The sequence below is a fragment of the Gymnoscopelus microlampas genome (assembly GCF_963454915.1).
Source record: "Gymnoscopelus microlampas genome assembly, chromosome: 9".
Lineage (NCBI taxonomy): Eukaryota > Metazoa > Chordata > Actinopteri > Myctophiformes > Myctophidae > Gymnoscopelus > Gymnoscopelus microlampas.
In genome coordinates, this window is record NC_139946.1 from 58,051,974 (window position 1) to 58,077,177 (window position 25,204).

The 25,204-nt window shown below is 41.1% G+C and overlaps 1 long non-coding RNA gene across 1 annotated transcript; it reads left to right on the top strand.

Moving 5' to 3' along the window:
• Positions 1-6,396: 6,396 nt before the first annotated feature.
• LOC311052121 lies at positions 6,397-9,626 on the top strand. The gene is made up of 3 exons (XR_014601470.1): positions 6,397-6,528; positions 8,930-9,006; positions 9,565-9,626. It is a non-coding gene; the product is annotated as an uncharacterized lncRNA (long non-coding RNA).
• Positions 9,627-25,204: the final 15,578 nt, after the last annotated feature.

A 25,204-nucleotide genomic window follows, 5' to 3' on the forward strand; every position in this document is an offset into this window, starting at 1 on the left:
CAACCGGCCACGGTGGCCGGTGGTGTTTATATTTACCGGCCAATTAAACATTTTACCGGTCAATGGCCGGTAAATACCGACATGAATGTCTGAGAAAAGGTGTCGTTTGGTCCACACCAGACATGTCTCTCACGGTTGTTTGTTTGTGTCTCTTCATGTAGTTCTCTCCGTAACATCGAGTGCTACTGCGAAGAGAAGGACACGTGGGAAACTGTGGGGCAGATCTCTGATGCTTACTGCCGTGTCAAATGTGTCTCTCTCAAGCTGAGGAGGGATTATAGTCAACCCATAGATGATGATGACTAGAGTTGGGGTCCAGAACCGGATGGACCGGATCCAACATTGAGCAACCGGAATCTGTTCCATCACATTTGGAACCGATTTGTCACTCTGTCAGATGCTGGTATCTGGACTTCATGTCTGCTATACAATTACAACACTAGTGGTTCTCAAACTTTTAATTTCAAGGACCACCATAACTCTTTGAGTGTAAGGTCCCATTTAGAACCTGCATGGTATTGTCCGTTTGGCTGGGACCTAAGGACAAACGGACGGGTCCCAGCCAAACCTAAGGACAAACGGACATACCATGTATGGACATCACTATTATGTCACAAGTACAAATACAGATGGTATATATACTGTAAGACACAAAGGGTTAGGCCTAGACACAAGCTGACACGTCATGTAATTCTGGATAGCGCCTTTAAGTTCGACAAACACATCAGTTCCGTTGTTAAAGCTAGTTTCTTTCAACTCAGACTTCTCGCTAAGGTCAAGGCCTATCTCCCCCGACCACAACTAGAAATAGCTATCCATGCCTTCATTTCCTCACGACTCGATTACTGCAATTCCCTCTACACCGGTCTAGAACAGTCATCTATCAGGCGCCTACAGCTGGTCCAAAATGCTGCGGCCCGCCTTCTTACTGGCACAAAAAGACGTGAGCATATCAGTCCAGTCCTAGCCTCACTTCACTGGCTCCCGGTCAATTTTAGAATTAATTTTAAGGTCCTTTTATTTGCTTTTAAATCTCAACATGGGCTAGCTCCACCATACCTCGCTGAGCTTATAGAACCACATACTCCAGCCAGGGTCCTAAGGTCTGCTGATCAGTCATTACTGATCGTCCCTCGAACCAATGAAAGGACCAGGGGTGGCCGCGCTTTTGCTGCTGCCGCCCCCGCACTTTGGAACGGCCTCCCTCTCCCCATCCGATCCGCCCAGTCCATAGGGTTTTCAGATCCCTCCTTAAAACCCACCTTTTCTCTCTGGCTTTTAATTGCCCTTGATCCACTACTGTGTCTTAACAATGTATTGTTTTTGTCTGTGCGCCTACGTGCGCTTATTGAATTATGTTGATGCTTTGTTTGTCTCAACCCTGTACAGCACTTTGGTCAGCTTCCGTTGTTTTAAATGTGCTTTATAAATAAAGTTTGATTTGATTTGATGTGAAGTCCGGCTTAGCCTGGATCTGGTAGAACCAGGGGTCTATTTCACGAAACCTGGATTAGGCATAAACCGGGTTTAAACCGGGTTTACTCGGCTATCCTGGCTTAAATGAAAGCTGAGTTAGCTCGGCAGATTAATTTAGCCAGTAAACCTGGATATGTTTATCCATGATCCGGTTTCACGAAAGAAAATTGATGCAATCCTGCCTTAGTTACTATGGCAATTTAGCTGTGAAGTTAGCCTGGTCCGGACCAGGCTAACAGCCAAGCTTTATTAATCCAGTGCCTTGTTCTTCAAGTTTTGTGAAATAGCTGTTAGTCCAATGACTCCAATCGTAAACCAATGAGTTTTTCCACACTTATTCAATTCTCATTCAAATATGTTCCAAACCGTCTCCTCAGGTCATCTAGTGCTGACCTCCTCAAGGTGTCAAAAATGAAATATAAAAAATATGTTGAAGCAGCTTTCTGCTGTTATGGGCCAACGGCCTGGAACAAGCTCCCATAGACCAATTATTTGTTTACAAACATTGAGACTGGACGCACATGTAATGAATTCCCAACAGATCCCCAAACCTGCTGTTTTGTGGTTCTGCTGGTTTCAGTTAATTCAGCCTCCTCTGTGTGTAGGCTAGTGAGGTGCGCCCTAGCGAGACATATGTACATCATCGCGCAACGGTATTGCGCACCGAGAACAGCTGACATACAAGCTCACAACCGCGTCACGGATGCGACCGCTGTGAGCTTGGAGATCTGCTATTCTCGGCCGTTCTCTGCGTGGGAGACCTTCTGATCTGGTGCCATGATCACAGAGCACTCCCTCCGTTCTTATGACAGACACTGGAGGAGGGGTTTGGAGGAAACTGCTTTGAGTTGTTATCATTATTTACACACAACAGAAACCAAGGATTATATATGTCAAGAGGGAGAGATCACAGTAAACATCCTAAGCATTCTTCCTCCACACTGGGAGAAAAACATCATCTGAAAGTTTGATGGGAAGCATTTTAACATGTGAGGCTGTGACCACTTTTACATTACATCTTATGAGCGGTGGAGTTATTTTGCTGCTGACCTGTGCGAGCATATACTGTTTCATATCAGTGTGACGTTGTCTGTTAAGGCGTCTATTACATATAAGACAGACAACGACCACAGATAGCTTTAAAACAAGTTCAAGACCCACTTTTTTACTCTTGCTTTTAGTTGATTACATTGTATTTGTTGTTTTGTTCCTGGTATTTTCCCAAGAGGTTTGACCCGGAAGGGCAAAGGTTTTTGACCTTAGGTTACTGCAGGTTACCGCTATTCAAACAGCCTGTGGCACAAATTAATTTATCTGATCAGTGTATGGAACCCCAAAAGATGCTGTTTGCACGGTGAAGTAAATAAATAGTTTTTTGCATGAAGAAATGCCTGCATGGTATCATTAGAACACTGAGTCACAGCGAGCGGTTTGGTATCAGATCAAACATAGTGTCGGCGCGTCAGCCAGGTCCAACCACAGGTTCATCTCCTCAGTAGCTCTGTATGAGACAGGAGCTCCTTTAATAGTATCCATAAAGTAACGCTAGTCCTCCCTGTGCTCAGATGTTTGACATTCTAGTGGTCAATAAACTTTAAGTGACGGGTTGAAACAAGCTTCTTTAGTTCTCTGCCATTTTCCCTCTGCGGCCGAAACGGGAGCAGTACTGACACCTGCTGGACGGAGGTTGACTGGACACAGGCTGAATAAAAAAGTGATTTAAACTCTTGTTTCAACACGTCTGCTTACATTCTATTAACCTCTAACATGTCAAACATCTGAGAGCAGGAAGAAAGCCATTTTGATAGGATGTGTGTAAAAAGGTACAAATCTGTACTGTTGGTGGAGGGAGAGGTTCTGATAGGAGATAAGACAACCACAGACCACAGCACCAGTATCTACAGCACAGACAAGAGGGTTTATCAGTGTTAGAAACCGTTTTAGGTCTACTCACTGTATAGGGATGGATTGGTAACATAATGAAACACAGTTTGTATAACCGGATGTTGAGCAATGTTAAACAAAAAACAACAATGTTACAATTCATACAGTGCAAAAATACCATATAAATACAAGCAGCGATTAAAACATGCATAGCAGAACATAGTGTGGTACAGACAATAGTTGTGATGTAACTGTTTAACTGTGTTCAAAGGCCAGGGAAAATAAGTAGTAGAAGTCTTTAATAGTGATTTATAAATGTCTATGGACTGAGAGGCTCTTATATTAAAAGAAAGGCTATTCCAGAGCCTCAGGGTGTCCACAGTGAAGGCTCGGTCGCCTCTAGACCTTTTGTTAGTCGTGAGCTCAATTAGTAGCAACTGATCAGCTGACCTTAGGGGTCTGCCTACCTAACTACTCTAACCAACCAATGTTCAAACATACATAAGTGACAACCCCTCCTTACCTAGTGTGTTAACAAAGGTTCTGCCTACAGTACATGGTGTCTATGTATAGAGGCCTCTGTGTTTCCTGTTCCAAGGCAGCAGCATATACAATACAAGAAGAAGAACAGATGTATAATAAATACCTAAAGTTGCATGACATTCTCATGCATGTCTCTACTACTGTAATGTACTTAGTTCTGTCCTTCATAAGTAAAGCACTGACAGAGTCACACTACAACTTGTTCAGAGTTTTAACTATAACCAAGATGAGAAAACATATCACTACAGGTTTAATATCTTTACACTGACTCCTGGTAACTTTTAGGATTGATTTTAAATGTGTTTTAATAGTTTTAAGGCACAATTGTTTATCACATTCATACCTTTTAGATCTCCTGTCCAAATATGTTACAAATCGTCCCCTCAGGTCATCATACTAACCTTCAAAAATGTATTATTAAAAACATGTTGAAGCATCTTTCTGCTTACATACAGTATAAGACAGGCAACCATCATAGATAGCTTTAAAAACAAGCTCAAAGACCCACTGTTTCACTCTTGTGTTTATGTTGATTCCATTGTATTTGTTGTTTTGTTCTTGCTATTTTCCTGTATTGTTTTAATTAGATCTTTGTCTCCTTTTGATTTGTTCTTCATCATGTTTTTAATCTGAATGTTTGTGTTGTTTAATGTTGTGTTCATGTTCTTTTGCTTAGATTTCTCTTTTGTTGTTGTTTTTATATATAAAGCCCTTTGTGCTGCATGTGATGTGATGAAAGGTGCTTCCTGTATACTAATAAAGTTTATTGTTATTATTATTATTTCCACAGACTAGTCAGGTGATGAGGATCCACCAGACATCACTGTAAAGCAGAGACAGCAGTGTTTTTAGAACCAGCAGCCTCTACAGACCTCTGCCACAGCAGATCAAGAAACAACCAACTGTACCCGTAGACGAGACAGCTAGACCACACCACTCCCAGGTCCTACAACACATGTCTCTGAGGTATACAACCTAATCAACTTGTCCAGTGGGGGGTCTGGACCCAACTAATGATTTAGGGTTTTATCTTTAATGTTCTCACTCAACAGTAAACAAACCAACATACAGTAGTGTTTGATTTTAAAATAGTTTTAATAGTTTTTAAGGCACTTCATTGTTCTAAGCCCCTTCATACCTTTTAGATTGCCTGTCCAAATATGTTCCAAACCGTCTCCTCAGGTCATCTAGTGCTGACCTCCTCAAGGTGTCAAACATGAAATATATAAAATATGTTGGAACAAGCTCCCATAGACCAATTATTTGTTTACAAACATTGAGACTGGACGCACATGTAATGAATTCCCAACAGATCCCCAAACCTGCTGTTTTGGGGTTCTGCTGGTTTCAGTTCATTCAACCTCCTCTGTATGTAGGCTAGTGAGGTGCGCCCTAGCGAGACATATGTACTTCATCGCGCACCGAGAACAGCTGACATACAAGCTCACAACCGCGTCACGGTCACGGATGCGACTGCTGTGAGCTTGGAGATCTGCTATTCTCGGCCGTTCTCTGCGTGGAAGACCTTCTGGTGTCATGATCACAGAGCGCTCCCTCCGTTCTTATGACAGACACTGGAGGAGGGGTTTGGAGGACAACTGCTTTGAGTTGTTATCATTATTTACACACAACAGAAACCAAGGATTATATATGTCAAGAGGCAGAGATCACTGTAACAATCCTAAGCATTCTTCCTCCATACTGGGAGAAAAACAGCATCTGAAAGTTTGATGGGAAGCATTTTTACACGTGAGGCTGTGACCACTTTAACATTACATCTTATGAGCGGTGGGGTTCTTTTGCTGCTGACCTGTGCGCGCATACTGTTTCATATCAGTGTGACGTTGTCTGATAAGGCGTCTATTACATATAAGACAGACAACGACCACAGATAGCTTTAAAAACAAGTTCAAGACCCACTTTTTTACTCTTGCTTTTAGCTGATTACATTGTATTTGTTGTTTTGTTCCTGGTATTTTCCTGTATTGTTTTAACTCATTCAATGCCATGCTTATTTATGGCAGTTTGGCTCTGAGTGCCACAGGCAAAATTCATTGTAAAAAAAAAAAGTGCTTAGGAAGCGAGATACAGCCTTTTTAAGTTATAGGTTAAACAAGGAGTGGATGGAGCAGCACATCTTCAAATCATCATATTTTGGGTTCTGAACATGTTTTTTTTTTTCTTTTCTTTTTTTTCCCATGACGTCTTTGACGTCATGTGGCGCACGGGGCGTCAGGCCACGTGACGTCTTAGACGTCATGTGGCACAAAATGAGTTAATTTGATCTTTGCCTCCTTTTAATTTGTTCCTGATCATGTTTTTGGTCTGTTTTTGCTTGCATTTCTCTTTTGTCGTTTTTTTAAATATATAAAGCCCTTTGTGCTGCATGTGATGTCATGAAAGGTGCTTCCTGTATACAAATAAAGTTTATTATTATTTCCACAGACTAGTCAGGTGATGAGGATCCACCAGACATCAGTGTAAAGCAGAGACAGCAGAACTAGCAGCTGCTACAGACCTCTAACACACCACAGATCAACCAGATGAAGAAACAACCATCTAGACCCAGAGAGGAGAGACAGCTAGACCACACCGTGTCCACATCCTACAACACATGACTCTGAGGTATACAACCTTATCAACTTGTCCAGTGGGGGGTCTGGACCCAACTAATGATTTAGGGGTTTATCTTTAATGTTGTCACTCAACAGTAAACAAACCAACATACAGTATAAGTGTTTACAGGGTATCTGTATGTTTATATTTAGATTACGTAAGAAAGATATTGTGAAAATAGTAGATCTACAAGCTCACACTGCGAGGCGTTGTGAGCTTGTAGATATTTAACTCACAGGACCCATTTCAATTCGCTTACAAGCAGGGTCGTAGTACAGAGGATGCAGTTGTCACATTGGTTCACGTCATCTCTAAACATCTTGACAAACCAAAACCTATGCTAGAGGACTTTTCCTAGATTTTTCTTCTGCTTTCAACACAATACAGCCGGACTTGCTCCTCACTAAAATGGTTCAGTTACACATTAATCCTTTTGTTATTCAGTTTTATCTTAAGTTCCTCACTGACAGAATTCAGTATGTAAAGGTAAACAAGACACTCTCCTCTCCCATCAGGACCAGAGTTGGTGCACCCCAAGGTTGCATTAGCTCTCCTGTATTGTTTACTCTTTACACGGCAGACTGTAACACCTGCGAGTCAAATCAGTTTCTTCTGAAATATTCAGATGACTCTACGCTAATAGCTCTGATGACTGACAGTGATGACCCGAAACAGTACCAGTGTAGCGTTGACCGGCTTGTGGAGTGGTGTGACAAAAATAATCTGATTATCAACACTAAGAAAACTGAGGAAATTATATTTGGTCCTGCTCCCGGTGATAAGACACCACCGATGACAATCCATGGTTCAGCTATTGAACAGGTCCCATCTTACAAATATCTGGGGGTGATGATAGATGCCACCTTAGCATGGTCATCTCATATTGATTATATTTGTAAGAGGATACAGCAGCGTATGTACTCCCTACGCCGACTTAGATCGTTTGGTGCTAGCAGTCAGATCTTGTCTCTTTTCTATACGTCTGTTGTTCAAACTGTGATGTTGTACTGTAGCACGGCCTGGTTTAACAGCCTATCAATGGTATATAAGAACAAACTGTATAGCCAAATTAAGATCTGCGCTAAAATAGTTGGTAGGCCAGTCGAGGCTGTGTTACGTTCCTTTAAAGAGGCCCAGATCAATAGTATGCTTAGACTGACGAAGAGCATCTCCTCTGACCCCTTACATGTTTTAAATGATGAATATCAACTGATGCCCTCTGGGAGGCGGTTTAGAGTCCCTAAATATAAGAAAAACAGGCTAAAGAACTCTTTTGTACATCAGTCTGTTCTGCTTTTAAACCAAAGTCGGTAAACCAAGAGGATTTGTTCTACTGTTCTTGTTTCTGTCTGCTTCTGTGATGTATGTCCTGTAATGTACTTTGTGTAATGTATTGTGTATGTCCTGCCTGTATCTTGAACGGTGACGTCATGGACACAAAGCAAATTTCGGTGAAAGCTGACAATAAAGTTGTATCGTATCGTATCGTATCGTAGATCTGCTATTTACCCAAATCACTACTCCCAAATACCCAAATCACTACTTTACATAACAGGTTTACAAGTGAGTGTGTAAATGTGTCCTCACTCCTCACATCTATAGGCTACACTATATATATATATATATATATATATATATATATATATATATATATATATATATAAATAAAAAAAGACACACACCCCAAAGTGAAATGGATCTTTTTTTGGACCAGAGCCTTTATCTCTCAAGATGAGTTTAACTTTATGTTCACTAACATGTATTATCTGTCTTATCCTGGTCAATCACTAGCATTTACAATTTATTACAACTGAACACAGTCTGTGTCTCTAGAATATAATCTAATGAAACATCAGTATAATATTGATCCAGAGTTAATTAATAACAAAGTGATCATTGTGTAAGAGAGTCTCTTTACATCCTGTTCACTGGTAGAGATTAAACTATAATAAATATGTTGTTTGTTCATAAAGTCTTTAATCTATGATCAGTGAAACATTATGAAAGATCTGTTTACTAAACAATGAACACAATAATATGTAGAATTATTATGTTTATGTTTTATCATTAACTGTTCTATATACAGCCATCTAGTTGGAGAAATCACTTCAGTTAGACTGAGAACCTGGTCCATTATATGTTGTTAGACTGCCATCTAGTGACCAAACACAGTAATGACCTAAGTACTTTATGCACATTGAACTAGACATGTAGAGAATGTAGACATAATATAATGTACACTTTAATGATATTAAAGTGTATATTATATAGAGATGAGACATTCAAATTGTGTTCATATTGAGGAGAGACATTGTAATAGTGACAGAGCTGTCATTCAGGGTAACCAGACAGTCATTCAGTTTAATGTTAATATTTATATATGTCCTCTCTCTCTCCTCATCTCATGCAGGACGTTCCAGACCAGAGCCCTCCAGACCTTCAGGTTCTGTTACGTTGACAACACGTGTGGCTTCACCTTTCTTAAGTGTAAGACCCTTCATTTGTTGAGCATGGCACCTCAGACATGCAATGGCTTTGGCAGCTGCTCTTTCCCAACCAGAGAACTTTCTTAGGTCTAGTAATGTCCCTTCTTCCTTAGTGTTTGTGTTGTACACCTGTTCCTTTTCTTCTTTTGCCTCCGTGTTATACCCCTAGCCTGGCATTGTCCAGACTGATAACGTGTATTCACCCTCTCGTTCCTCCCCGGTATCAGTCTGGACTTCAGCCTATAGGGAGTGAGTATGAGAAATAAGAAAATGATCGGGCCAATCAGTGACTGCGTCTCAACTGCTGTCCGTACAACAGTGAAAAGCATCAAAATAATGTTCTGATTTCTCATACTCTCTCCCTATTGAATAGAACGTTTGTATAGACATGTCCTCAGAGACAGAACGTTTATATAGACATGTCCTCACAGACAGAACGAAGCGTCTCTTGTGCTCCTTGTTGTACGAGTGAAGGGACTGGAGTCTGTTTAGCGGGGCTGTTGTCGTCATAGTGTCAACAGGATATACCAGTCATGTATCTGGGCTTTCCTTTTGTCAGGTTGATGGTAAGCTGCCTCTGGCTGGAGACCGGCCGGGGAGATTCCCCACAAGGACTGACAGGTGAGACACAGGCCTCAGGCAGCCGCTTATTATCCAGAGAGCTTTGTTGATGCAGCATCAACCTTCTTTGATTGATTGATGTACTTTATTTAGTAAGACATGACAACAGTACATGGAAGTACAATTCACTATACAAGGTCTACTAAACTGGAAGACTCATTAAGCACTGAGCTTGTTTAAAATGAGTCCCCACACTACTGATGCGACGGTCAGGTTTTTCATACCCCGCCCTGCCCGCCCCGCCACGGAACCGAACCCGCCCCAACCCGCCCCGCAAAACAATATATAAATCAACGACTCGGCCCGCCCCGTGAGTGAGTGTGAGTGAACTGCGGCGTGACACCGTACATCACACATCAGTATAAACACATTAATATATGTTTTGTTTTTTACATCTCATTCACCCTGACAAGCACTTGCAATGTTGTAGTTGAGGCATTACATTTTGTTTGACTCGGTTCCCCACATAAATGTTGTGAAAATAGCAGATCTACAAGCTCACCATGCCTCACGTTGCAAGGCATTGTGAGCTTGTAGATCTGCTAAGTTCACAATTTTTACTTCTTATAGTATTTGATGATTTGGCCAATGTTTGATTGTTTTTTATAGTATAGTTTGTTAGATACTTTTGATTCCGTAATGGTCTTTTCCCCCTTTCATTTAGGTATTAAAAAGGTCTTAAAAGTCCTTGAATTGTCACTTCACTGTGATCTGGGGAACTCCCCAAAATCATGTCGGGTCCCGACCCAGAGGTTGAGAACCACGTGCTTTGAAAGCATGGCCATAGACATATATGGGCATGGCTTCCTGCTCTGAAACCCTCTCTGCGCATCTCAACCAATCACAGCCACTTTGTGACGCGTAAACCAAGGAAGCTTTTGAACACTCCGCGGTGGCTTGAAAAACAGGATAACGGATACAGGCTTCTAAATAACCAAATTAAACCGTTAATTAAAAACGGCTAGATTAGAAACAGTACATATTGTGTCATTAGCAACACAAAGGAATATAAGGCAACGCTTGGCACAAGTTAAGACATGGCTTTTTTTAACTGTGCACTGCCTTTTATTATGTGGTTAATAGAAGTGGCTTAAACGTATTTGTGGGTGAATTTGGTTAAATGTGTGCTGTTGGCTTTAATAGCCTGTAGATCCTGTGTAGTGGAAATACTGTGACAGTCACAAGTTGACAGGCTGGGAGAGTGTGTTGTTACTGTTGTCCTCAGATTGCTGGTTTTATTGTTGTTTGAGTTAGAGGTAAAACATGCATTATTAGCCTATCTGCCTTAATAACTGCAATATAACCGTTTTTTTTTTTTTAATATTTAAGTTATAGGTAAAACATGCATTATATTAGACGTTTTTAGAGACGTTTTTAACCAGACAAAAAACTATTAATTTCCCTTAATAACTGCAATTTAACCGAAAAATGTCATTGTAACGTGTGTTTCAGGTGGTCAGAAGAAGATGGAGGAGGATGAGAAACAGACACACATCCATGATGGAGACACCAGCTTCAGGTTGGAACACAATGTTCTCTGAGAGTCTTTTCAGAACCATGAACCTCAGCTCCAGACAAAGCTCCTGGAACACAAACATTCATTTTGTTAAAGAAGTTAAATTGTCTGAGGAGGAAAAGCATCATTTTCATTATTTTTATCAGGTGAAAACAAGTCAGTCAGCTCCATATAATAATCATAATAATAGTAATAATATCTGGAATTTATATAGTGCTTTTCTAAGTACTCAAAGACACTTTTATGGCCACAAAAGGGGGGTTATATCCTACGTGAAAGCTTCCTGTACCCCCTACTTCCTAAAGGACCCCCAGATGGACACAGGTCCATTAGGCAGCTAAACCTTGAACATGATGTGAACATACATGTTACATCATTATCAGAGCTAAAGTTACCCTTCAGTTTGTTTATCTATCACAGGTTCTGTTATAATGTAGCATTTGAAGAAATATTTGGCCTTAAATGTAATTTAGACCCTCATTTGTAAATAGAGAATTAAATATAAGATAAATAAGTATTTCAGTCAGACAACATTTGGATTGGATTAGAATATATTTAAGCAAGCTTGAGCATAGATATAGAAAGCATGAGGAAGCATAGTTTGGCGTCAGGCATCTGAAGCAGTTCTTCCTCAACAACTGGCACATCTTCCTCCAGAACTGCCTCTCACAGTCTCACACCTCAAGGTACAGTAGCAGAGCCACATCTCTCTCTCTCACACACACACACACACACACACACACACACACACACACACACACACACACACACACACACACACACACACACACACACACACACTCACACTCACACTCACACTCACACTCACACACACACTCACAACTACAGTATTACACTCTCAGACACATCGTTTAGCGCCGCGATTCTGAACGTGGACAAAATTATTTCACTGGCTAGAAGAGCAAACATTTAAGAATGACTCTGCAGTTTTCACCCCCTCCACTGTTATCTCCCCACTCACAATATAGTTTTATGTTTTAAATCTAATCTAACGAAAAAATAATCTATACGTATTTTCAAATAGGGGTCTGCAGCCTTATTCTTATCAGTTTTGGGGCCCTCGACGTGAAAGTGTTTGAGAACCACTGGTTTAGCTTATTCTAAATCAGTGATTCTAAACCTTTCTAATTTCAAGGACACCCAGTTTGATATGCATTAGGCCACGGACCCCCATTTAATACAATTTGTATCTCTTGGATCCCAATCTACACGGCAAAAACCTGGTTCTTGGTTATCAGTCATTTAGCTGGGGAGACCCCCTGGAAACTCCTTCAAGGACCTCTATTGGCCCCCGACCACATTGTTGAAAACCAGTGTCCTAAACTGTACCCCACACACTGTAGCCTCGAGGCCAACGGATATTGTCAGAGGACACTGTATACTCATTTTAATGACAGTGAGTTCCTTTTAAGTGTCTTCACTTTAAGAATTACATCATTTTCAGATTTAAATTAACGCTCGATTTTTGCTGTGTATTATGGAAAACACTTGAACCTCAGAGGTCTTATGACTCATGATATGAAACCCTTTATAGAACTTCCTTTTACCCACAGGCAGCGTAAGCAACACGCGCCCGCTTAAAAATAGAACTCTAGTAAACACCTACACTCCCACACTTTTGTTTCAAGTGCCCTAGTTCAAACAGGTGACTGTAATACACATAAATGCACCAGTGAGATAATGGTATTCCAGGTAAGTTGTACAGTATTATGCTCAGCACCGCTTATAGCACAAGTAGTTTTGGTGTCTTTTTCAGCGTGCGCTCTGTGGTTCTGCCTCAAGATCACAATGTGCTTTCCCCCCCTTCGGTCACCAGCAGCCAGACCTGGACAGGAATAGCTCATGACTTGTTAATAATAACGGGCAATTTGAAGTCAACTCATGCAGGATTTGCTCTAAACTATAAAGCCCATTCTATTTTCATCCCTGCTGACCGCTTGAAAAAGCACCATCTCTGGGGGTCATTTGGGATTCATAGAACCATAGCTGCATTTGGAGCTTTCGGTTTATACTTAAGTTGCGTGCCACTGTCGTGCACCAGAAATGGCAGATCTACAGGCTCACAACGTGCCACATTGCGACGTGTTGTGAGCTTGTAGATCAGCTGTTATCGTTACACGGCACTAGCCTGCAATAAAGTGTAAAGCTATAAATTAAGGATATCGTCAAATGAACTGTGAAGATTAGTTAGTGCCATTAGTGCCATAGTGGCTGGAAGCTGCTTCTAATAATTATTGCCCCCTGTACTCAGCTTCTGATGGGTTGACTGACCAGTGGAATTGTTCCCTGCCAGAGCATTGTCTTGCAGAACAATTTCAAGACCTCCCCCACAAATTGGATTCAATTCAATTGGAAAAACAAACCAAGTGGATGATTTGGTTTTATAATGCTGATTGTCAAATTATATCTAACACTAATACTGGAATTGTCAAATTATATCCAACACTAGAATACTCGAATTCCAGTATTTCCACTGTTTTGCAAATTCCACAACGATATATCGGTGAAATGAATCCTACACCTTTTATATCGAATCAAAAGCTTTCCTCGACCTCCAAATGAAGGGCATCTCATGTGTCACATTCAACGTCAAGTGCTATTTTTGACCCAGGTCTGCTAATGACTCCTTGTAAACCAATCACGAACCGATCAAACCGATCCCTCCTCTCGTGCTCTACCAATCACAAATGGATCAAACCTATCCCTCCCCTTGTGCACTACCAATAAAAAACCAATCGAGCCGATCCCTCCTCTCTTCCTCTACCAATCATATACTGATCCCTCATCCTCTAGTGGAGTACTGTGTGACCGTGACGTGAGTCTCTTGCAGTGGTGGAAGAAGTTCTCAGATGTTTTACTTAGGTAAAAGTAGCAATACCACAATATAGAAATACTAGTAGTAAAAGTTCTGTATTCAAAATTGTACTGTACAAAGTGCAAAAGTACAAATACTAAAATTTGAAAATAGACTATCTACAAGCTATTGTAGTTGAGCTTGTTATATAAGATATTGCTTAAGTGGTTAATGCATGTTTTGTAATAATCTAAATCTGCAAAATAACTAGTAACTAAACCTGTCAAATAATTGTAGTGGAGTGAAAAGAACAATATTTGCCTCTGAGATGTAATGTAGAGTAGAAGTATAAAACTAAAAAAATATATATAATGGAAATACTCAAGTAAAGTAAAGAATTGTACAGTAATTGAGTTTATGTACTTAGTTACTTTCCACCACTGGTCTCTGGTGTCGATTGACCCTTGGGTGACTTGAGTGTGTGTTGTTGTTGTACTGTTGGACATATTGTGTAATTCTCTTTGTAACCTCCTTGTGTTGGGAATTCCCTACGGTGTTGAATAGTCCCTCTGTGATCTCGGGACAGTGATTTCGTCACATTGTCGTCGTCCCCCCCCCACCCTCCCCGGCACTGTGATTGATATGGATTCCTCCCTGATTGATCACTGTGATCAGCCCCTCCTGTTATGGTGATTGATTGTTGTCGTGTGATCGCCCCGATCGTTGTGGGATTTCCATGTTTTAGCGGTTTAGCCCATAGATTTTTTTAACCCTGTGAGGGCTCTCAAGAAGAACCGAGTGTCTTTGACACTTTTAATTCAGCTGATTAAGTATTCCTTATGAATGCCACGCAGGGTTAAAAAAGAATGCCAACATGGATCAGAAGATTGTTTGGACTGTTGATTTAACTCTGACCCTACTAAAAAACCCTGACTGTTAATTTAACTCTGACCCTACACTATAAAACCCTGAGCTTTCATTTAACTCTGAGAGTTTACAAACAGGTTACAGAGTTTACAAATGTAACATGTGACATAATGTCAACTCTCAGAGTTAAATGAACACTGAGGATGTAGGGCTTCTTGTTGCGTAGCACAAGACAAATGTCTTAAACTTCTTGCACGCACATTCTATCGTGTCCTCCTCTTCGTCCTGTCTGCATCCTTTGCTTTGTTTGTGTTCCGTCTCCCGTATCTGTTAATTAATTTATCTGCCCCATATTAATGCACCTTTTTTAATTTTGCTTTGCTTTCACGCATTTAGAAATGTAGACATTTATCTGTGTTCAAATGCTGTTTTTTCCATGTCATTTTCAGTAGTGTAGTAAAATTGACAGACGGCATCGTAACTGTTACGGTTAAATTCATACTGTTTGCATTTTCACAAAATTCATCTCACTGCCAAGACAGTGGCTGATTGGCGTGCTGTTAAAGGAAAACTTTGCTGACTTTATGGGTGCAACAGTTATTCTGATTGATCAATTTAATCGATTATACAATACATAATCGATTTGAATGAAATAATTCATTTATATGAAAAAATAAATACAGCAGCAAAAATGGACTGTGAAGTTCGATAGGGCTGCAATACTTAATCGCTTTCAACCTGGCGTCCCTGTTGTGAACATTTCATTATAGGCAAAATTAGCAGATTTACAAGCTTGTAGATCTGCTATATCTGCTCTTTTTGCACCACACAGCTGTATCAGGACGAAGTATAAAATAGAGCATAAATGGTTAACCAGACTAATAGATTTAATCGATATATTTTTTTTTTAATCACGTCAATAATCGATAATTGCAGCCCTAGCTGATTTTCAACCTAAATCCCAATGTTCTGATGCGAAGACATCAATAATATATTTTAGCAAAAAGTGTCTTTTGTGTATATCTCTGTGAAATGATGACGTGAAATTTCATGATATCATGTAATTATATCGAGTGTACCTTCCGTATGCTCGATATCGTGAAACAACACTATGTTATTGATCCTCACATCAGAAAAATGTAGCTTAGGTTGAAAACCTGTGGTTTTCCTTTAACACTGACAAGAGTTGGACTGCTCTCGTCATATGTGTATTCTATTGTGTTCTGTCTCTCTGTTCTCCCTTTAAACTGCATGTCTCCCTCCTCAAACCCTCCCACTGTGTCTCCTGTCCTCTTTTATTTTGTGTTTACGTTTGTCCCTTTCTGACGTTCACTGGCTCCAGCTTAAATTATCCAGGAATCGGTTTCACGAAAGCTGAGTTAGCTCGGCAGATTAATTTAGCCTGTAAACCTGGATATGTTTATCCATGATCCGGTTTCACGAAAGAAAATTGATGCAATCCTGCCTTAGTTACTATGGCAATTTAGCTGTGAAGTTAGCCTGGTCCGGACCAGGCTAACAGCCAAGCTTTATTAATCCAGTGCCTTGTTCTTCAAGTTTTGTGAAATAGCTGTTAGTCCAATGACTCCAATCGTAAACCAATGAGTTTTTCCACACTTATTCAATCCTCATTCAATTATTAAATTCGAAAATCGAAGATCTACAAGCCCGATTTTTTTTTGTCTTATGGCAGCCGGGGGTCCCCGGCCCCCCGTGGACCCCCGCCTCCGTGGACCCCCGGACCCCCGTAGACCCGTGGCCCCCCATGGATCTCCGGACCCCCGTGGACCCCCGGGCCCCCGTGTACCCCCGGACCCCTGTAGACCCGCGGCCCCCCATGGATCTCCGGACCCCCATGGACCCCGGACCCCCGTGGACCCCCGCCCCCCTGGACCCCCGGACCCCCGTGTACCCCGGACCTCTGTCGGGGGTCAACGGGGGTCCGGGAGTATACGGGGGGGCGGGTACTCCCGGACCCCCATTGACCCCCGACCCCCCGTTGACCCCCGGCCGCCAAAAGGCAAGCTTTTCACTTGTAGATCTTCGATTTTAGAAATGATAAAATAAGTGTTTATAATCCAACATTCACTTAAACTCCTCATGTTTAAGCCTAACTGAATTATATATTTATGGACTTGTATATAAATTAATTGCATATTTTTGGACAACTTGTGCATTTCATTTGTCGGCAATACTTTGCGATGCTTTCTCCCTGGATCTATTTATCGTGTTTCCTTTCTTGCTTAGCCTATTATACATTTTACTTCCTTGTAGGATTCCATGAGCTGCTGCAGTGCTGCTGTTCAGCCACAGAGAAGAACGCTGCTCTGGTTCACAATGCGACGCATTGGGAACTTGTAGATCGGCTATTTTTGAATACACAAATCTGATCTGATTCACTTGCAAATAACAGTGTGAACAGTCAGTCCTAAAGATTAGATTTGAGAAACAAATCAACAAAGGCCTTACTTTATTGTCAGGCCTGCCTCCATTCCCCCTGAGCTGCCACAACAAATAGCATCTTTAACCCTTAACACATAGCCTGTTAAACAGTTACTGATTTAACCACTTGAACCCCAGCGTCCATATTCTAAGGGGAAACATTAGCCAAAATAGTAGATCTTCAAGCTCACAATGCGTCACGTTCACAACACATTGTGAACTTGTAGATATGCTATTTGTGGCAAAGAGATATGGAGTGGACGCTAACTCTATATAACAATAAGCCACCTCCCGACCTACTTATTGATAATGTATAAGGTCAAGTATCACACAGCTTCATAATTAAAGGTCACTCACAGACTTTTTATTTTGGCCAGGATCTTGTTTCATAATAATTCTCATAGTTGTAATACATTATAACAATTATACAATGCATTCTCACTGCTCATTAATCCTAAATAATGAAGGCAAAACCTATAAATAATGGTGATAGATCATACGTTTGTTTGATGTCATTTATTAACTCAGATTGATCCTTTGAAAAAAGCATTTGTTTCCGTTTAACTAACAGCTTCTCTGTGTATGAATCTATGTGCATTTGGACCAAAGTGTTTGTCATAAACTGCAGCTAAAGGTTTTTCCCCCCTGTATGAGTCCTCATGTGTCTTTTTAGATTACCGTTGTCACGAAAGCCTTTGCTACAAACTGTACAAGTGAATGTCTTTTCCCCTGTATGAGTCCTCATGTGTGTGTGACAAAAGCCTTCGTTACAAACTGTACAAGTGAATGGCTTTTCCCCTGTATGAGTCCTCATGTGTACTTTTAGATCAGAGTTGGCACTAAAGCCTTTGTTACAAACTGAACAAGTGAATGTCTTTTCCCCTGTATGAGTCCTCATGTGTGTGTGACAAAAGCCTTTGCTACAAACTGTACAAGTGAATGTCTTTTCCCCTGTATGAGTCCTCATGTGTACTTTTAGATCAGAGTTGGCACTAAAGCCTTTGTTACAAACTGAACAAGTAAATGGCTTTTCCCCTGTATGAGTAATCAAATGTGCGTCTTTAGATTTCCCTTAAGATTAAACAATTTGCAACACACTGTACAACTAAATATTTTCTTCCTGTGTGACTCTGCATGGAGTGAGTTTCTTTCGATGATTTCAGGTCCTGGGACAGCTTGTTGCTCAAAGACAATCTCTGTCCTTCCACATGTTGTGTCTTGTATGACTTCAGTGTGTTTGACTGATCTACACTGGGCTCCCACTCATCACTGTCTTCAGTGATGTCAGATTCAGAACAGTGTGAAGAGAGGAGCTGGTCATCACTAGTTGGATGTGATGTTCCACAGTCCTCTACATCAGCTTGTGTTTTCATGTGTTCAGTTGAGGTGCTGGCTACAGGCTCTGTGTCTCTGTCTTCACCATCATCACCTTCACTTTTCACTGCTAGTAACGTCAGCATTGGCCTATCAACCTCTTCTGGTCTTCGAAGTAGCTCCTCCTGCTCCTCTTTGATGTGTGGAGGCTCTGGTTCCTCCTGGACCAGACTGGGGCTCCTCTCCTCTTCAGGGGAACCTCCTCTTTACACACAGGGAGGTGCAGGAAGTCTGGAGAAAAGATACAATGAAAGCAAAACATGTTTATTTTCTTTTTTCATTAGTGTTACCTCTGTTTCATAGGTGTGATAGTTGGAGTAACTTACGCTGTAAATAAATGCTCCTAAACCATAGATCTATCTTCATTTATCTAAGATATTTGTATATTGGCTGCAACCATTCCATTCCACCAATACACTTTGTGGTGGAAATTGAACAGTTTTGTACTGTAATCAAATGTTTGAATCTTTGTGTACACTACTGCTGTCTATCATCATAGATGATCATTAGGGCCGATATTTCATAATCATGCGATTGACGGCCACATATCGACATATCTGCAAAAATCACCATTTATTAATGTTTTCCTTGTTTTGTCTGTCTGTGTGTTCTTTTTCCTTTATTTATTCAGGGAAGCCAGCCCTGATGACAGCATAAACGATACAATACATACACAATGAAAAAGTGTTAAGTGATTCCCACCAAGGTTCAGCTAAACATTCTCCCAAGCTCACGTTTTGGTTCACTCAACACCCTGCTATGTACAAGGTTTAATAAATGCATGGCTTTTTAAATAACTTCACAACAAGGCCGGCACAGTCTGAGCTTGTACTTTGGCTATTTTCTGTTTATGTTCCCTGACTGTGGCTGAATGGTTAGAGGTCCTAAGTTTGATTCCAGCCCTCAGCCATGTGTCGAAGTGTCCCTGAGCAAGACACTTAACCCCTAACTGCTCCCCCCTCTGCCCTCCTCTGTGGGCAGCACTCAGCTGGGTAAAGCTGAAACTGAATTGCCCCATGGGATGAAAAAGGTCTCAAAAAAAGAACAAGAATAGGTTCAAGTGGTTAAACATGTGTTGTGTTTACACTTCTAATCAATATCATGAAACATTTCGCTCAATTACGATGAATAATTCCCCAAAAACATTTATAGTGAAAATTAGCAGATCTATAAGCTGAGCTTGTAGATCAGCTATTTTCACTATTTTTGCACACCACCATTGTACAACTTGTGAGCGAAGGTGAGTGGAAATGGTTACACAACATTTATGTAGCTTTTGTCGTTTTATAGCTTTGTATCTGCAGTTGAAGCTCAGCTCAACTTGGATTGTAGCTTTGTAGATTTTGTAGCAGCTACAAACATCAGGTGTAGCTTTGTAACTTCATGTCACTGGCTTCCATTGAAATGAATGGTGGACTGTAGCTTTGTATCTGCCAGCGTGAACACAGCATAAATGAAACGTTGGTTTCGATATCTTTTCAGTTAATTGTCCAGACCTAGTAGGCAGAGATCTCTGATCATATGTGAGACCAGCCACCACCTGTCTGATTGAATGAAAAGAGCGCCACCAGGTGGCTGAACATGGCGCGGCAACATGAGAAAATATGAGCACAGCTCAAGTGTCAACAAGTAGTTTCTTTAAATGCACGGTTCAGCATTCATACAGACGTTCATTAAAATCTACTTAAATTAGGTACCTGTTATCTAAGTAGGCACAGGCATACGTATGTGTCCAATAACCATCTTGAGATTTCAACTTTACTTTGTTGCACATATACAGTTTATTTTTTATATACCTGAGAGAGTGTTGCACCTGGTCTTCCTATGTAGTAATGTCCATGTTGACACATCAGCCTCTTCCTGTGTAATCTGTGGAGGTTGTGGTTCCTCCTGGACCAGACAGGGGCTCCTCTTCTCCTCATGTTCAGATGAAACCTCTTTACACACAGACAGAAGGAGGACAGAAGAGGTAGAATCAGCACCACAACTCAAAGTGGGTTACCTGGGTTCCATTTTAGAGGCAAATCTTTCCAGTGATAAAATGGCAACTAAAGTAATCAAAAAAGTCAACCAAAGAACAAGACTTTTGTACTGGATCTCCTCTCTGGTCAGTAAGAATACATGGAGGACTCTAACAGGAGCACTCATCCAAAGTCACTATATATATATATATATATATATATATATATATGTATATATGTGTACATATATATATATATATATATATATATATATGTGTATATATATATATATATATATATATATATATATGTATATATGTGTACATATATATATATATATATATATATATATATATATACATATATATATATATATATATATATATATATATATATATATATATATATATATATATATGTATATATATATACATATATATGTATATATATATATATATATATATATATATATATATATATATATATATATATATATATATATATATATATATATATATATATATATATATATATGTATATATATATATATATATATATATATATATATATATATGTATATATATATATGTTTCATATGTTGAACACAATGTTCATAAACATCATTATAGAACGCAGAAATTCAACATGTATTGTTTGTTTGTTTAGCAACTAAGTAACCTGATTCTGGTTGAGGTTTCCGGTGTGTTACATTGAAATTGGTGATCTATCGAATTCTGTGACATTCATGAAGTAACCCAATTCTGGTTGAGATATCCGGTTTGTTACACAGAAATCGGCCATCTATTGAATTCTGTGACTGCTAGCTAGCTTTTTAAAATGATGTAAAAAGTCCTGCATTCGTGGTAAAACTGTTCTTTATTTCAATAATACAACTATTAAGTAATTAAATACACAATCGGCTGTCCTTTAATACAACGATAAAACACACAACGCTTAATAATAGCTATAAAGCAAAGACAAGGCTAACAACAGCTAAAGCTAATGCTCATTGTTATGCTAATGCCAATAGACTCCGTTCATCTGTATTCATATGTCTTTGTCGCCCTCATGTGGACAAAATGAATCACTACAAGTGGAATTGATTGGATACTTTATTAACAGTTTAAGAACCAGATGACGCAACATGGCGCTACTTTCTACAACATAAACTGTTAAGATCTACAAGCTCACAATGACACGCATAGTTGTGAGCTTGTAGATCTGCTATTTTCGGCGCGCGACACCGTGCGACACCGTGATAAAACAGTCGCCGAGATGAGAAGTCGCATGAAGACGCGCTCTCCGCGCTCCCGCTTGGAGACGCGCTCTCATGGCAACATATTTGCCAGTTTTTCACTGGATTTACTCTTCATTTTCATCCTTTCGTGGACGACGGATTCATTCCTTGAATATCCACAAAATCTACACCTGATGGAGACAGAAAAGGGTAATCCACGGGAAATGAAAAACGAAAAACACTCGGACTTCTACCTACTCGACGACACTACAGAATCAAAACATCTGGGGTTTGCGGCTGGAGCTCTCCATATGCTCCTAACCATGGACTCGACTAGAAAGTACGCGCCCCCGACAGGACGCATGGACCGAAGATTTTTAATCATCCTTTTTCTTCTCCTGTCGGGTGATATCCACGTTAATCCAGGCCCAGTTACCACCAGGCAAACTTCTGCCCGTCTGGCGAGAGAGGCAAACTTGGCCAACGAAGCTAGCGCTGCTAACGTTGCTATCGTTGCCAGCGACAACGTCGCACAACAACAACTCCACGCCGCTAGCTCTCGGTCCCAACAAGCCAACGCACCCTCGGACCACTACGACACCGCAGCAGTACTCGACGCACCACGACGCGCGACGGAGAGACGCTGCGCAACGGAAGAAACCTATCCACGGACACATCTGGCGTTTCCAGGCGGCACACGGACCAGGATGGACCCCCGTGGACACAGACGAAGGCCCCCCTCAACCCCCCATCCCCCCATCCCCCAAGCCCCACAGCTGGTTGCTTACCAACAAGAACCAGACGATGCCCAACCCCCCACCCCCCCCCCAACCCCCACAGATGGCCGCGTACAGCGAAACAGAGGCTTTGATGGACGCTAACACCTCAACACCCCCCTCCCCCCCCGACACTGCTCCTCTCTGTGGACTCTCAGTGGACAGACATCTTTTCATTGAACAAATGAAAAAATCGTTTGGCGTTGGCTTGCACATGATACACCTCAATGTGAATTCCCTTGCAGGAGACAAGCTAACACAAATCAAGCAGATGTTTTATGATGGTAAGGTTGACATTTTAACTTTCTCTGAAACGAAACTTGATCATACGATAGATGATACTGATATTGAGATTGAAAACTACAAACTTTTCAGAAAAGATAGGAACAGAAACGGGGGCGGCGTATGCATGTATGTACATAAAGACAATGGCCGGGTTTCCCAAAGAGCTCGTGCGTAGAGCATCGTCGCAGGTCCGACGACGGGTCTAACGTGTGACGTCACATGCTTCGCAGTACCATAGCAGGCACGTAGATTTCAGGTCATGCGTGGCCATACGCAGCTTGCGCAAGCGTCTCCTACACAGCTGGGACTCGGCCAAACCTACGCTCTACCCTCATTAGTAGCAGGTGGTTGTGCCCCTGCGTGCCATCTAAACTGGCTGCGTGTGTGGTAAAAGTACATTCGTGAGACAGAATGCGCGCAGCATACTCCCCGCCCACAGTAGGAGGGGAGTACTGTCCTACGAAGCATTTTGTAACGAGCGCCCTGGGCCGCCTGTAACACCCATCGTTCTATGAAATCTATGAAAAGACCGACACACACACACACACACACACACACACACACACACACACACACACACACACACACACACACACACACACACGTGTGTATGTATATATTTATATATATATATATATATATATATATATATATATATATATATTACGGCCGGGCCGGGCCGGTGCGTAAAATGGCGAGCGGCTGCAGTGCTTCGTCCTCTATGCATGAACCCGAAGTTTACAAATCGTACTCTCACGGATAGCAGAAAAAATAGCAGATCTACAAGCTTGTGACACGTTGTGAGCTTGTAGATCTGCTATTTTCAAAAGATGTTTTAACCATTCATAAACATGGCGAGCTGTTGCGCTCGCCGAGCGCAACAGCTGTCACTTTGTGAGAGGAACTGCACTTTCATCATAACGTTTAACTATAAAACTTCGAAATTAAGGAAACATATTTAGCTCAGCATCATTTATATACCTTTAGTTAACTTGGCATGTGCTTAATATTTTTATTAGATGATCGGATTATCCGTGAGAGTACGATTTGTAAACTTCGGGTTCATGCATAGAGGACGAAGCACTGCAGCCGCTCGCCCTACCCAAAATAACAGATCTGCAAGCTATCAACATGGCATGTCGCAGTGTGTTTGTTGTATATATGTCTGTTTTTTGGGGGAGGCGTCGCCCGTTACGCGTTAAGCTGTCAATCATACAGGGGGACGCCCCCTCTATCCTCTGAATTTTTTTGAACGGCGAACAATGGCCGCAGTGTTTATTTAAGATCATTGAAATGTCACCTTAAAAAAATGCATTTTAATACATTACAGAATGTACCTATAAAAATGTAAGTGTCCAATTCATATAAAGGTAAGTTAGATAAAGGTGCGACTTTATCTTAGTATTTTTGCAAAATCCTGTATATATAGATATATGTATGCAAAGGGTGTTTAAACTATAGTAGGATAGCACTACGTAGTTGACGTAGGCTTTACGTAGGCTACGTCCAGGATCTCTTCACGTGCATGCTGTCTCACGAATGTAGTTTTAGCACAGACGAAACGGAACCTACGAAGATGGGTGTCTACTGAAGCCAATTTAGATGAGACGTTGGGCACACACAGCTGCTACTAACGAAGATAGTGCGCAGCGGGGTTGCTACTGCGCAGATGCGTGGAGGCACCTACGCAGCTTCTAGGCTACGCAGGAGCTCAAATTCGTTTGGGAAACGCGGCCAATGTCTGCATCCTTCGCGAAGACCTGAATGATGCAGACATTGAAGCTGTGTGGGTCGAGATCATTTTTGAAAATGCTAAACCTGTGCTAGTCGGTACCATATACAGACCTCCTAACCAGACTGATTTCTATGATAGACTTGATGAATGTTTAGCTAAAGTGGACAATGAGGAGACAGTACTTCTTGGTGACTTTAACACTGACATGCTCCGTAAGGAAGCGTCAGTGTTTAAGTCATTCAGGGGGTTTTGTAATCGGCACTCACTCCACCAGCTGATCACTCAGCCCACAAGGCTGTGTGTTTCCACTCAAACTATCATAGATCTCATTCTAACAACGGACAAGGACAAAATCCTCAATAGTGGTGTTTCTACCTGTGGCATATCTGATCATAACATGATCTTCTGCACCAGAAAGAAACGTAAACCTAAGACCGGTTACCACCAAACAGTCACGATCAGAGACCTCAAAAACTACAAGAGTGAGGACTTAGATCACAGACTGGAGGAACAGGATTGGTCCGACGTACTAAACAGCACACAGGTAGACGAATCTTGGCTTGGTTTCAA